The sequence below is a fragment of the Pseudophryne corroboree genome, chromosome 6 (genome assembly GCF_028390025.1).
Source record: "Pseudophryne corroboree isolate aPseCor3 chromosome 6, aPseCor3.hap2, whole genome shotgun sequence".
Classification (NCBI taxonomy): Eukaryota; Metazoa; Chordata; class Amphibia; order Anura; family Myobatrachidae; genus Pseudophryne; species Pseudophryne corroboree.
Window position 1 is genome coordinate 734,003,587 of NC_086449.1, and position 12,688 is coordinate 734,016,274.

The window sequence follows — 12,688 nt, forward strand, 5'->3', positions numbered from 1 at the left end:
CATCCGTGGTCACCAGGACCCAGTCCTGTATTCCGAATCTGCGGCCCTCTAGTAGATGAGCCCTCTGCAGCCACCACAGTAGCGACACCCTGGTCCTTGCTGACAGGGTTATCCGCTGTTGCATCTGGAGATAGGACCCGGACCATTTGTCCAACAGGTCCCACTGGAAAGTCCTTGCGTGGAACCTTCCGAATGGAATTGCTTTGTACGAAGCTACCATTTTTCCCAGGACTCGTGTGCATTGATGTACCGACACCTGTCCCGGTTTTAGGAGGTCTCTGACTAGAGATGACAACTCCTCGGCTTTTTCCACTGGAAGAAACACTTTTTTCTGGTCTGTGTCCAGAATCATTCCCAGGAACAGAAGACGTGTCGTCGGGACCAGCTGTGACTTTGGAATATTGAGAATCCAGCCGTGCTGTTGTAGCACTTCCCGAGAAAGTGCTACCCCCACTACCAACTGTTCCTTGGACCTCGCCTTTATCAGGAGATCGTCCAAGTACGGGATAATTAAAACTCCCTTCTTGCGAAGGAGTATCATCATTTCGGCCATTACCTTGGTAAAGACCCTCGGTGCCGTGGATAACCCAAACGGCAGCGTCTGGAACTGATAGTGACAGTCCTGTACCACAAATCTGAGGTACTCCTGGTGAGGAGGGTAAATGGGGACATGCAGGTACGCATCCTTGATGTCCAGGGAGACCATGTAATCCCCCTCGTCCAGGCTCGCAATAACCGCCCTGAGCGATTCCAACTTGAACCTTTTGATATAAGTGTTCAAGGATTTAAATTTAAGATGGGTCTCACCGAACCGTCCGCTTTCGGTACCACAAACATTGTGGAATAGTAACCCTTCCCTTGCTGAAGGAGGGGTACCTTCACTTGCTGTGAATACAGTTTTTGGTTAGCCACCAACACTGCCTCCCTGGCAGAGGGAGTTGCTGGTAAGGCAGATTTTAGAAAACGGCGGGGGGGGGGGGGGGGGGGACGTCTCGAATTCCAGCCTGTACCCCTGAGATACTACTTGAAGGGTCCAGGGATCCACCTGTGAGAGAGCCCACTGTGTGCTGAAATTTCTGAGACGGGCCCCCACCGTACCCGGATCCGCCTGTGAAGCCCCAGCGTCATGCTGTGGACTTACCGGACGCGGGGGAGGACTTTTGCTCTTGGGAACTGGCTGTATGTTGCAGCTTTTTCCCTCTACCTTTGCCTCTCGGCAGAAAGGATGCGCCTCGAGCCCTCTTGTGTTTATGGGGCCGAAAGGACTGTACTTGATAATACGGTGCCTTCTTTTGCTGTGGGGTAGCCTGTGGCAAAAATTTCGATTTCCCAGCCGTAGCTGTGGAAACGAGGTCTGAAAGACCATCCCCAAACAGTTCCACCCCCTTATAAGGCAAAACTTCCAGGGTATCAATATTATCCGACAGGGAATCTGACCACGCAGCAGCAGCACTGCACATCCATGCTGATGCAATCGCTGGTCGCAATATAATGCCCGTGTGTGTATATATAGTTTTTAGGGTAGCCTCCTGCTTTCTATCAGCAGGATCCTTTAGGGCGGACGTATCCGGAGACGGTAGTGCCACCTGTTTTGATAAACGTGTAAGCGCTTTATCTACCCTAGGGGATGTTTCCCAACGTTACCTATCCTCTGGCGGGAAAGGGTACGCTGCCAATAACCGTTTAGAAATTATCAATTTCTTATCGGGGGAAGTCCAGGCTTCCTCACACACCTCATTTAATTCCTCAGATGCAGGAAAAACTACTGGTAGTTTTTTCTCACCGAACATAATACCCTTTTTTGTGGTACCTGGGGTACTATCAGAAATGTGTAATACATTTTTCATTGCCTCAATCATGTAACGGGTGGACCTATTGGAGGGTACACTAGTCTCATCGTCGTCGACACTGGAGTCGGTATCCGTGTCGACATCTGTGTCTGCCATCTGAGGTAGCGGGCGTTTTAAAGCCCCTGATGACATTTGAGACGCTGGAACAGTCACAAGCTGAGTAGCCGGCTGTCCTATGTCGTCAAACCTTTTATGTAAGGAGCTGACACTGTCACGTAATTCCTTCTATAAGTCCATCCACACAGGTGTCGACCCCTCAGGGGGTGACAACACATTTACAGGCATTTGCTCTGCCTCCACATCATTTTCCTCATCATACATGTCGACACAGCGGTACCGACACACACAGGGAATGCTCTGACAGAGGACAGGACCCCACAAAGCCCTTTGGGAAGACAGAGGGAGAGTATGCCAGCACACACCAGAGCGCTATATACCACAGGGATATCACCTATAAAGTGTTTTCCCTTATAGCTGCATATATATATTATACTGCGCCTAAATTTGTGCCCCCCCTCTCTTTTTTACCCTTTCTGTAGTGCAGGACTGCAGGGGAGAGCCAGGGAGCGATCCTTCCAGCGGAGCTGTGAGGGAAAATGGCGCCAGTGTGCTGAGGTAGATGGCTCCGCCCCTTTTTCGGCGGGCTTTCTCCCGCTTTTTGTGTTATTCTGGCAGGGGTAATTTACACCTATATAGCCTCTGGGGCTATATATGGTGTCAGTTTTGCCAGCCAAGGTGTTAATATTGCTGCTCAGGGCGCCCCCCCCCCCAGCGCCCTGCACCCATCAGTGACCGAAGTGTGTGGTGTGCATGAGGAGCAATGGCGCACAGCTGCAGTGATGTGCGCTACCTTGGAGAAGACAGAAGTCTTCAGCCGCCGATTTTCCGGACCTTCTTGCTTCTGGCTCTGTAAGGGGGACGGCGGCGCGGCTCCGGGAACGGACGACGAGGTCGGGTCCTGTGTGCGATCCCTCTGGAGCTAATGGTGTCCAGTAGCCTAAGAAGCCCAAGCTACCACCACTTAGGTAGGTTCGCTTCTTCTCCCCTTAGTCCCTCGCTGCAGTGAGCCTGTTGCCAGCAGGTCTCACTGTAAAATAAAAAACCTAAACTATACTTTCTTTCTAGGAGCTCAGGAGAGCCCCTAGTGTGCATCCAGCTCGGCCGAGCACAGAAATCTAACTGAGGCTTGGAGGAGGGTCATAGGGGGAGGAGCCAGTGCACACCAGATAGACCTAAATCTTTCTTTAGATGTGCCCAGTCTCCTGCGGAGCCGTCTATTCCCCATGGTCCTTACGGAGTCCCCAGCATCCACTAGGACGTCAGAGAAAAGGGGAACGCTGTCTTCCGTAATGTGTAAAAAGGGGGACGCTGTCTTCCGTAATGTGTAAAAAGGGACGCTGTCTGCCGTAATGTGTAAAAAGGGGGACGCTGTCTTCCGTAATGTTTAAAAAGGGGGAGGCTGTCTGCCGTAATGTGTAAAAAGGGGACGCTGACTGCCGTAATGTGTAAAAGGGGCTCTACCTGGTGTAGTGGCGCTACTGTGCGTGTAATTTGAATTATGGAGACTACTGTGCACTACTGTGTATGAACTGATATTATTTTGTGGCCACACCCATTCCCCATGAAGCCACACCCCTAATTTTTTGCATATTTTATATAAGGTGCGTGGGGGGGGGGGGGGGGCTCCAATGCTGTTTCTTGCACGCAGCGCTAAAATGCCTAGTTACGGCACTGAAGGACGCTACTACTACTGGGGGGGCCATTACGTGTAAGGACGCTTCTATTACTGGGGGGGCCATTACATGTAAGGACGCTACTACTACTGGGGAGGCATTACGTATAACAACACTACTACTGGGGGGGCATTACTTATAAGGACGCTACTACTACTGGGGGGCATTACGTATAATGACGCTACTACTACTGGGGGGCATTACATCTAAGGACGCTACTACTTCTGGGGGGGCATTACGTATAAGGATGCTACTACTGGGGGGCTATTACGTGTAAGGATGCTACTACTACTCGGGGGGCCATTACGTGTAAGGACGCTACTACTACTGGGGGGGGGCATTACGTATAAGGATCCTACTACTACTGGGGGGCATTACAAATAAGGACTCTCCTACTGGGGGTGCACTACCTATAAGGATGCTAACACTACTGGGGAGGCATTACGTATAAAGATGAAACTACTACTGCGGGTGCACTACGTATAATGACGCTACTACTGGGGGGGCATTACATCTAAGGACGCTACTACTACTGGGGGGGCATTACGTATAAGGACGATACTACTACTGGGGGGGCCATTACGTGTAAGGACGCTACCACTACTGGGGGGGCATTATGTATAAGGACGCTACTACTACTACTGGGGGGGCATTACGTATAAGGATGCTGCTACTACTAGGGGGGAATTATGTATAAGGATGCTTCTACTGGGGGTGCACTACGTATAAGGATGCTACTACTACTGGGGGGGGGAATTACGTATAAGGATGCTACTACTACTGGGGGTGTACTACGTATAAGGACGCTACTACTACTGGGGGGGCATTAAATATAAGGACGTGTCTACTACTGGGGGTGCACTTCGTATAAGGACGCTACTACTGCTGGGGGGGCATTACGTATAAGGACGTGTCTACTACTGGGGGTGCACTACGTATAAGGACGCTACTACTACTGGGGGGGCATTACGTATAAGGACACGTCTACTACTGGGGGTGCACTAAGTATAAGGACGCTACTGTGGAGGAGTCAGCTTTAGAATTGCACCAGTTAACACATGTGTGTGTGTGTTATATACACACACATGCATGCATACATACATGTGCCGCTGTCGGGAGGACCCGGGATGCTGATGCCGCTGCCTGCCCGCCTCCATCCCTGCTGTTCTGCTGCTCTCCTCCGTCCTCCTGCAGCTGTATTGAAAACGTCCCTCCCAAAATGGTATATAGTATCTCGAATAACTGTCTCCTCTATGCCGGCGCCCATTTTGTGAGGGTAGTTTTCAATACAGAGCTGCTGGAGGGTCGGTGGATAGCGGCAGAACAGCGGGGATGGCAGCGGCGGGCAGGTGGCTGCATGAGCATCCCGGGTCCTCCTCTCTCTGTCAGAGAGGCTGGGCCTGGAACAGCTGTGCCCCCAGCACCCCCCTGATGGTGGCCCTGGCATGTGCGAGCATCTTCCATGGAGATGGGGGGGGGACAGGGGCGCGCCACACGGGGTGTATCGTGAGTCATGGGGCATGGACTCTCGGCATAAGTACTTGTCACTGTTTCAAAGTTGTAATTACTTGTATTTCCCAGTATTGGAGCCTAAAGAAAATACTGTTTGTAATAATTGACACAACCCGTGCCACTTGAACTAATAAAATAGCGTTGTACCTTCACAAGAAATGATATTTTGAATCTGCGAAAGGGGAGTTCCGCTATACTTGGCTCTTTGTCACGGTGTGCGTGCACCGGAGGGGTGTCTAGAGCAAGTCGACTGCCACTACAGAAAGCACACCTGAGCACCTGGGTTTTACACATACAGCAGTCTTCACTGCATATATATAAGCTTGTGCTGTAAAAAATATTAATATTCATGAGGAACTGACACAATTCAAGGAGAGTTCTAAGTGTAATCATCCAGCTTACTCAGACCAGGCTCCAACAGTTTTAAAAGTGCACCAACGCAGCCATGGCCATATGTTAAAGAGATTGCAGTGTACTTTACAGTATATTGCTCTAAAGTATAAGTTTTGCATTATTAATTGTTGTATGAGTGTGTAGGTTGAGTATAGGGATTTAATATTAGGGTTTCATATTTTATACATTGTATAGAAAAGTCAATTTAACATTAAAATATTTAAATTGGGGAACCTTCTAAGGTGAGACATTCTCTGTATTATGACATTCTGATAGACTGTTCATATTTATTTAGGTTTTAGAAATACAGGATTATATAGTGAGAGGGTTGGGCCAAAGAGTAGTATTAGGAAGGTTGGTAGGGTTTCTGTAAAATAGTGTATAAATGCTGAAGTATTATAGGATTTATTTTTATTATTTTTTTCATTTAAATTGTTGGTCCATTTTCATGAAGGATTACATGTATTCAATATCAATAAATCTGTAAATTATTTATGGAAATATTATTCATCAGTTCCACCGCCTTTCTCCCTCCTATCTTGAAACGCTTAAATGTTGCTCTATTTTACCCTATGTACCGATGTACTGTTTTATTGGGAAAGGGATCGATCAAAGTTCATCACACCTACTGTACATCATAGGCCATAGGAATTTCCCAGGGCTGAACACCAAAAAATACACTGGAAAAAGGTTCGGGTGGAGATACTGGCCCTCATTCCGAGTTGATCGGTCGCAAGGCGAATTTAGCAGAGTTACACACGCTAAGCCGCCGCCTACTGGGAGTGTATCTTAGCTTCTTAAAATTGCGACCGATGTATTCGCAATATTGCGATTACTAACTACTTAGCAGTTTCAGAGTAGCTCCAGACTTACTCTGCCTGTGCGATCAGTTCAGTGCTTGTCGTTCCTGGTTGACGTCACAAACACACCCAGCGTTCGCCCAGGCACTCCCACCGTTTCCCCGGCCACTCCTGCGTTTTTTCCGGAAACGGTAGCGTTTTCAGCAACACGCCCCTGAAACGCCGTGTTTCCGCCCAGTAACACCCATTTCCTGTCAATCACATTACGATCGCCGGAGCGAAGAAAAAGCCGTGAGTAAAAATACTATCTTCATAGTAAAGTTACTTGGCGCAGTCGCAGTGCGAACATTGCGCATGCGTACTAAGCGGATTTTCACTGCGATGCGATGAAAAATACCGAGCGAACAACTCGGAATGAGGGCCACTGCCAGGATCAAGATACATTTAAGATGCAGACAGTGTTAGTAACATGTTACCATAGTTATATGACCTTCCAAATCCAGATGAGGAGGTGATCATGTGTTCCTCATATCACTAGGTGTCATTAGGTGAGCATTGAGAGCGGATCCAGAACCCAGTACAGTGGTAAAGAGACAGGCTTGCTGGACAGGTCTGGCTGGGGATTACAGCTCCAGGAGCAATAGACACCAAAAGGATCAGGAGTTTGAAGGGACTCATACTGAATTCAAGATCTCAGCTGGCTTACATTGGTGTGAGCTCGCCAAAAGTAATTCAGATGTCTGAATTAGTCTTGCTGGCAGTAGGAGAGAGCTGGTGACTTAAGACTCATGAATGCGCCCAAGCAGCAGGGGTGGATTTAGGAGTGAAGGAGCCCTTAGTCACAACAGTAATGGCCGCCTCCCCATTTTATTATTTTATTGATTGGTTATAAGCCCTCATTTGATGATAGCCAAACAGAATAATAAAAAAGCCTCTATGACATTTTTTAATTTTTTATTATGCATAACATATTTACTAAGTAGGACAGCTTACATGGGGATATAGTTATCTGACCGCCAGTCAGGAGACCACCGGTCACAATACCGACCACCCCTTAATCCCGCCCGCTCGAAATCCTGACAGTTGGCATGCAGATTAACAGGGACTATTCCCACTCGTGGGTGTCCACGACACTCATAGGGTGGAATTCAAATGTTTGAAAAGTCGGTTGGGTGTCTGTTTTTTTCCTATCTATTAGATAGGAAAAAATAGACACCCAACTGACTTTTCAAACAATTGAATCTCCCCCATAGAGTGGGAATACAACCTGTGGTGAGCGCAGAGCAGCCCGCCACTGATCCCACAAGGGGCTTCGTTGTGCTCGCTGGGATCCCAGTGTCGAGATGCTGACCACCAGGATCCCGGCTGCCGATAACACAACCCCAACTCCTTACAGGGGCAGTATGTGCATGTCCTGCCCATTTGCACTCCATTCAAGATGGCATATGGTACAGTACAGTGGAAATATTTTGGAGTTACTGGCCCTTTTGGGGCTGGCCATACCAACACAAACATCCAAGTGCCGCCCCCAAACAAGTGCCGCCCCTAAGCATGTGCCTCACTGTAAATTTGCCACTGCTAATCAGGATACCCAGGTGGCTGGCTTGCCAGTGTTATATGTTCTGTAAAGGTGGGTACACACTGATATATCTGCAGATCAATTGATCTGCAGATATATCTATGGACGGATCGAGCAGTGTGTTCAGCATACACACTGCCCGATCTGTCGGGGACTGACGTCATGAAGTGGGGGGGCGTGTATACATGCCCGCCCAGTTCAGCTGTCAATCACCGCCGGCCGCCGCAGCATGTGTACGGGCAGTCGGCCGACCGCCCGGTATACACACAGCGACGCGCCAATATATCGGTAGATATATTGGCCGTCGGCTGTGCTGCGCGGCCGACGCGATACGTGTGTGAACGACGGAGTTCACAGACGTATCGGCCGTACACACTGGCTGACGGTCCCGCGATATATCGGCCGTTCAAGAGAACGGCCGATATATCGACCAGTGTGTACCGGTCTTTAGTTTCCTCCTTCTCTGTTGTAGCATAGTACTGCTGTGTAATTGTTACATTTTCTTTGATGTGCTATAGCCCTTTGGATGAAAATACTTGTTTTCTATTAGATATTGGGGGTAATTCAGACCTGATCATAGCAGCAAATTTGTTAGCAGTTGGGCAAAACCATGGTGGTCATTCCGAGTTGTTCGCTCGTTGCTGTTTTTCGCAACGCAGCGATTAGGTGGAAAATGCGCATGGTACGCAGCGCGCATGCGCTAAGTTATGTAACACAAAACTTTGTAGATTTGCTGGTGTTCGTGCAACGCTTTTCAGTCGCACTGCTGATCGGTGAGTGATTGACAGGAAAGAGGCGTTTCTGGAAGGTAACTGAGTGTTTTCCAGGAGTGTGCTAAAAAAGGCAGGCGTGCCAGGTAAAAACGCAGGAGTGGCTGGAGAAACAGGTGAGTGGCTGGTCGAACGCAGGGCGTGTTTGTGACGTCAAACCAGGAACTAAACGGACTGAGGTGATCGCAATATAGGAGTAGGTCTGGAGCTACTCAGAAACTGCAGGGAACTATTTAGTAGCAGTTCTGCTAACCTTTTGTTCGCTATTCTGCTAAGCTAAGATACACTCCCTAGCGTTTGCAATGCTGCTAAAACCAGCTAGCGAGCGAACAACTCGGAATGACCACCCATGTGCACTGCAGGGAGGGCAGATATAACATATGCAGAGAGAGTTAGATTTGGGTAGTTTATATTGTGTCTGTGCAGGGTAAATACTGGCTGCTTTATTTTTACACTACAATTTTTGATTTCAGATTGAACACACCACACCCAAATCTTACTCTCTCTGCACGTTATATCTGCCCCCCTGCAGAGCACATGGTTTTGCCAAACGGCTAACAAATTTGCTGCTACGATCAGGTCTGAATTACCCCCTATTGTTCTAGATGGGTGTAGTAGGGTATGCCGGCGGCCGGGCTCCCGGCAACCAGCATACCGGTGCTGGAATTCCGACAGCCGGCATACCGACAGCTGGGCAAGCACAAATGAGCCCCTTGCGGGCTCGCTGCGCTCACCACGCTGTGGACCCCCAAGAGGGAGAAAAGATGTTGGTATGCCGGCGATTGGGATTCCGGCGCAGGTATGCTGATCATCGGGAGCCAGGCCGCCGGCAACCTGAAGACCACCCGTTCTAGATATGAGCAATCATTACCCATACAACAGTGTTGGGAGTGGATAGTAGGCTACAGTCTGTTGTTGCTGATTCGGTTTAGGGGAATTTCCTGGATAATCCAGTAAATTTTCCTCCACTTGGCAAAGGCAATTAGATGGCAGGTAACCCAGTATTGTGACAGCTGTGTAACCTTTTTCAAAACACACTATGGGGTCTATGTACTTGGCGAGATATAAAGTGGATGGAGATACAGTACCAACCAAGCGGCTCCTGTCAAACACAGCCTGTAACATGGCAATTAGGTACTTTGGGGGACATGTACTAAGCAGTGATAAAAGTGGAGAAGTGATCCAGTGGAAAAGTTGCCCATGTCAACCAATCATCTGCTCTGTATACTGTTATAGTATGCAAATGATAAATGTTACATCAATGCTGACTGGTTGCCATGGGCAACTTCTCCACTGGCTCACTTCTCCACTCTTATCACTGCTTAGTAAATGTCCCCCTTAATCTCTGTCCACTTTATCTCTCTCCAATGCTTAGTACACAGACCCCATAATAATTTATTTTGTGGTAGAACAATTATCAAAATCTGCACAAACAAACCATCTAATTATGATGAACATGTAGATTTATTTAACATGATTAGCATGCCCCTGTATGGCCTGGCATTATAATATTCAGTTTCATATTTATACGCATGTATAATTTAAACACACATTGGTACTGCTGCTCCTGTAATATTCCCCAAGCTCATTATTCTGGCTAAATTCATAGAACTTGTCTATACTAATTATGTCAAGTAATCAATACTCCACCTACATGTGTAACCAGTTCAGAAAATTAAACTTTCAAACATTATGATTCATAACACGAAGTGATTTTAGCTTCACAAATGGATACATTGCAAAGGTTTTCAAAAAACAAAACAAAAGCAGACAGAAGACATAGGTACCTATTTAATAAACCTTGTCATGGTGAAAAGTAAATTCTCTGTCACTGCGGTCATTAGCAGCAATTATACAATTAAAGCTAGTCAGAGTAATCAGAGGTTTAAGTTTCCAGTTTCATTGCTGTTATAAATAAAGCTATTTTGTTTCTTTTCACACAAAATTATATATTTTGGAAACACAGCTGTGTAGTAGAGGCACACACTGACTCTGGACTGCAGCTATGTATAATGGCCCTCATTCCGAGTTGATCGCTAAGAGTCATCGCATCGCAAATGTCCGAAATGTAAGTATCTGCGCATGCGCAAATGCGTGATTACGCATGCGCGAATACATACGTACGACAACTGTGCAAAATTACTTTGGACAAAAAAGCCGTAACTGCCAAACGAAAACAAGGAGTGGCGTGGGCGTGGCGGAGGCGAGACTTCGCAATGCTCCGACATGGGCGTGAAAGTGGGCGTACTGTGTGGGAGTATGCAACTTGCAATGGGCGTGTTTTTCGCACATAAACTTTGTCGCTGTTAAAACTAACATAGGAAACCGTAGCAACATTCACGCAGCAGCAGAGTAGGTCTGCAGTTACTCTACATTTGCGAAGTACTGGTACAAGTGTGTATGCAGTAATTAGAAGTTAATTGGAGAGCACATTCATCTGATGTTCAATTACTTGTTAATTACTGAGCCCATGAAAGTTACCAACCAGCAATTGACTGAACACACATTACATGTTTATTCTACTCACATATTAATCTCACACACTGTTAAATAAGGTTGTTATTTGTGTTTAACTTGGTGTGTAAGCATTGTGCAGAAATGTTTGAATGTGTGTTAGACTACTAAATACAAACAAGTTACATTTTTATTTAAAGTTATATAATTTTGCAACATTCTGATCAATTAACCAACACCCACATAATGCCGCATACACTATGATTTATTTTTAAAAGTCACAATAATATATGTTTTTAACATCTGTCAATGTTTTCAATGATGTCATGTTGTCCAAAGATATTTTATCAAGTTGTCGTGTCTGTTTTATTAATATGGACATTAAAGTGTGGTGCAAAACATACCTTTTTTTTTTTTTTTTTTTTTAAATCTGAAGGAGAATTAGCAGATTGGTCACCAAGTGTCTATATGTTGACATAATCTTTTTGTAAGTAAGATTTTGCTAATGCATTACCTTCAAGAAATTGCACACATTTTGAATTTATATTTTTTATTTCAGAAATAATATGATCCAACATTTAAACATGGCTCCACATGAGTCTCACAGGCAGAGATAGACCAAGCACCAAGCAGATGGCACTGACAAAAATTATATTGCAGAACTCAGTACTCTGCAAATTTCTGCTTCTGACAAAAGTATCTTATAAATTCATAAATTCAACATATTTCACACCATGCCACACAAAAATGTGACACAAACTGAGAAATAATTAGTATCCACCACACAAACACAACAATACACAGCACACTAGTGAGAGGAAGATGGCTCTGTTGTTTTTTAAAAGAAACTCACAGGCTACAATTCCTCCAAACAGAAAAAAGACATTTCACTAAGAGGGAGTGATCCATTCTGGCCACACAAGCCAAGTCCAAAATAACATAGAGGCAACTACAAAAACATGGGTGCTGCCCATCTGGAGAGACATCACTTTCTTCTTTTTCGCCCCGCCTGAGGCTGATCTTCTTTGCTTGGTCTGCGGAGTGACCTTCGTTGGGCCTGCCCAGTGTCCTGTTCTTCCTGGGCAGGGGCAGGGGAGGGAGCCGATGTGGTTGGCTCTCTGCCACTGTGGGCAAGGGAGACAGCGATGGCCTGGAGCCCTTGCAAGATGTTAGTTGCAAGGCTTTGGTTTGAGGAGGCCAGTTGTTCTTGGGCCTGCCTGATCTCTGCCAGACTTTGGCAGAGTTGAGCAACACCTTGCTCAACACAGGTTCGGATCTCAGTGAGCCGGACAGTTATCTGGCTTACCTCCCGGATGACCCCGTCTTGAAATGTGTTTAGGCTCTCACCATACCTAGCAATTTCAAGCAGGATCTCCGGGATAGCAGAGGGTTGGGTGGGGGGGCCAGTAGGAACCTGCATAGGTGGGTTTTGTTGGCCCACACTGGCAGACCCACTAGGTCCCTCCACCTCAGCCTCAACCACATAACCGGCCTGTGACTCAAACTGTTCACCCCCCTGTGCTGTGTTTTGTGGCAAGCAAATAGAAGAATGTGTGGGGGAAAAGTTGGAGTCAAAATTAGTTTAAGATTATTAATA